Below are 3526 nucleotides of genomic sequence, written 5' to 3'. Positions count from 1 at the left end.
AACTGTGGTAAGAAAGCCCTGGAACAGATGTCATACTTCTGTGTTTTCAAAATGAAGCACTAACACTGCCCAACAGTCTCCCAGCCCTTGTTGTGAAGTGGACTAGAAAAATGCTGTTTTATCAGATCCAAAGCAAATCAACCAGAAAAATATTCCAAATTTACAGGAAATTCAGTTTCATATCTGCTGGGGATTGCCAATATCAGCTTTCTGGATGGAATTTCTTGATCAGCTTATCCACTCCATAACTACAAAGGAACAACTGAGCATCTTTGTATGCTCCCAGTCACTCCATCCTGCTCCCTTGCTCGCATTTGACAGTGAGTGTACACCAGCATGCACACTCAGGTAAACTGGTGAGCAAGAGGAGATGACCCAACTCAAAACCAACCTCACAAAAAAGAAAAAAAAGGTCACACCAGCTGCTCAGGTGCCAGTCCTGTAAAAGGGACACGAAGGGACTACATGAGGTGGGTGTGGGGAGAGAGAGCAAAAGGCTCAGCAGCAGCCCTAAATGAGCTTAGACTGGTTGTGAAACTATTTTCAGAATAGAGCTATGAATCAGATTTCCGGCCATAAAATCACACCACAGAACAACCAACCAAATAATTTCCCAACAATAACACTAGTGCATAAGTAGAATAATATCCCAGCAAAGTAGGCAATGCATGATTTGGCCAGTTTGCTGCAGGAACAAGCTGCCTACAGCCATTTGTGCAAATGAACTAGAAAGGGTTGCCTTGCTTGAAATTTTGTCAAAAATGCCCAGCTCTGTTACACTTACAGTCTAAGCACAGTCATGTGGTTGTGAAAGACTTTCACACTTCTCATACAAGAAGCACCTCAAGGATACACAGAAAGATGCTGGTTTGGCTTATCAAACAGAACTGTGCTTCTGTATTTTTAGATTGCCTTTCCATTGATGGAACATCTCTTCTCATGGATGTTGGGCCTGGGCTATACTGGGCTGCACTGGACAACACTACAAGAGCTGGTGGATCATGCCAGTCCCTCCTGTTGGGATGGGTCTGTGGGATGAACACAGCAGCAGCTGGACCAGAAGCACAACCCCTCTGAGAGCACTTCCTCAGGGCTCCTTGGAGATTCAAAGGCTCAGAAGCATTAAATGACAGATCTCTGATGCCAACCTCCTTCTGCAAATACATCATTGGCAAGCAGGCTTCTGTGCTACAAAGTATTTTATGGATCCCTCCAACCTTCCTCTTCCACTGGGCAACAAGAGCTAAACCATGTTGCTTATACAGTAGGAAGCAATAACAGCACAGCACCTCAACACAAATCTTCAGGACTTACAAACCATTCTACAAAGCAGTAACATCTAGGTATTTCTCCATGTTCTGTTGAATCTTACCAATTCATTATTTACTCTGAAATAGGGCCTGGGGTTTCCAGCTGGATGTGAGGCCAATGAGTGGCCCATAGAGGAACCAAACCCACAACCTAGGTTGATACTGGTGCCATGGTGTGATGGACTGAGTGAAATGGAAAGGCTGTGTGGCTAAACCCCCATCCCTACAAACTGCACTGTCCCACATCCTTACACTGATAAACCACGCTGCTCTCTCTAACGGTGACCTGAGCCTGTGTGTGCAGGGCAGCATGATTACAGCAGGGCAGGTTTCCTGGGGAAAACCATGTGTGAGGGGCCTCTCACAGCAGCCAGCCACACACTGCTGCCTCCTGCTCTGCTGGCTTAGAGACACAACCAGCTCTGCACCTCTGCCAGGGCTCAGTGGGCCTGAGATGGCTGAGAAGGGATGCTTAAATGTAATTTATAAACAAATAAGGGTGGTGCTCTGAGAAACTCTCCCTACCAGCATCACTGGGAAAAAAAAAGGTGGAGCTTAATTTCTAAGTTGTATGTCAACAGAGGACTGAACAAGATTTGGTTTAAGACAAAGGAAATGGGAAGGGGAAGGGAAGTGGAAAGGAAAAAGGAGAAGGGAAGTGAAAGTGGAAAGAGGAAGGGAAAGTGGAAAGAGAAAAAAGGAAGGGGAAGGGGGAAGGGGGAAGGGCACCAGTTCTTCAAATTTTAAAATTATGTCTGAATGATGTTTCCACATAAACACACCTTAAATTTTAAAGTTATCTCCTGATTTTGAGAATGAGACTCATTGAAGCTCTATTTTCTGGAAGCTGCATTATCCAGACACAGATAATGCAGAAATGACACTTAAAAGTAAGAAAGAAGAATAATGTATGGAAAAAAAAGCCCCATCACATTTGTGAACTAGGGAAGGAACCAACAATTATCATTTTGGTAAGAAAAATGAATGATGCTTTGTTTATAAGGTTATTTCTATTGTTATTTAAACACTGCTCAGAAAACATGTCAAATCTCCACAATGACCTACAAACTTTTCCTTCTAAGGTGAACTGAGGATTGCACAGAATTATATTTCGTCTTACTCCAGAATCAAACAGACACAGAAAAGTCTGGGAAGGCTGCTATAAAGTATTTAGTCATACTAAGACACACAACAGGAGAAAGGAGAGATCAAGTGAAAAACTCCTTAGGCCTTGAAGCTTCCCAAGCAAAACCTGTATTGCAAAACAACACATCATTCCTCAAGATCATCAGCTGCTCAGGTTTTACCCTTGCTCTACTTTTGCTGGGTGACCTTGACAATAGTATTCCTATCTCTATTTTCTCTCTTGTGTGTGAAAAGAAAACAATTCCTTGGCTCACAAAGATGTTGTCAGATTTATGGTTGCAAAGTGACAAACAGGTCCTAACTGTCATGATATGCAATAGTTAAATTTCTGTGAAGTCAATGATGAGGTCAGGAATGATTCAGATCAATCACAGTCATGTGAAAGAATTGGAGATACACAATGGGTTTGTGTTTGATATTTATAGACAATGAGAAATCTATGATTCTGTGATTCTATAAAATTACAGAAGGCACTTGTGTAAAATTACACAAAGCATTGTAGTGGCTTTTCAAGTGAATTTGAATGCCATTTTTAACCCAGTTTTTCTCTTTACAGAAGTTTGGCAAAAGTGTATTCGATGAAGGTAGGCTCATAGCACTTTCTTTGGTTTGTTTTTTAAACACTTCTGTCCCAGTCCTAGTGCCCAATGGAGACTGACTCACTATTGGTGTTCTTCAATGAATCAGGTATTCCCCCCAGGCTGGTGTAAGGAAGTCACCAAGATTTGTAGGGAAGGTGGAGGAGAGAAAGAAACCCTAAATCATGCTCTTTTTCACTCCTCTGAAGATTCCCAACAGCAAAGTGAGACAAACAAGTTCCACTGTGACCTACAAACTAACTTCGCAGCAATAAGATGTTATTTGGCACCTCGGAGACTTAGAGGAGCAATTAGTTAAACTTTTATGGCGTCCCCTAAGAAATTTTTAAGATATAAGTGCTTTAGAACTTTTAGCACATCACTTTTCTCACTGTGAGTGTCAGCGCATGGCAGAGTTTTCCCAGGTTGCACACTGCGGTGTCACGGTGCCCAGCTCCCGGGGAGCAGCGCCGCGGGCGGGCCGGGTGTTTG

The 3526-nt window shown here is 42.8% G+C and overlaps 1 protein-coding gene across 1 annotated transcript in view; it reads right to left on the bottom strand.

Moving 5' to 3' along the window:
- MCF2L2 (MCF.2 cell line derived transforming sequence-like 2) overlaps positions 1 to 3526 on the bottom strand; it is a 130645-nt gene that overhangs the window by 53196 nt on the left and 73923 nt on the right. The gene's annotated exons all lie outside the window — the stretch shown is intronic.

This window comes from Geospiza fortis, unplaced genomic scaffold (assembly GCF_000277835.1).
Source record: "Geospiza fortis unplaced genomic scaffold, GeoFor_1.0 scaffold172, whole genome shotgun sequence".
In the NCBI taxonomy this organism is placed as follows: Eukaryota; Metazoa; Chordata; class Aves; order Passeriformes; family Thraupidae; genus Geospiza; species Geospiza fortis.
Note: the sequence above shows the minus strand (reverse complement) of the source record. Positions and strands in the feature narration are given on the sequence as shown.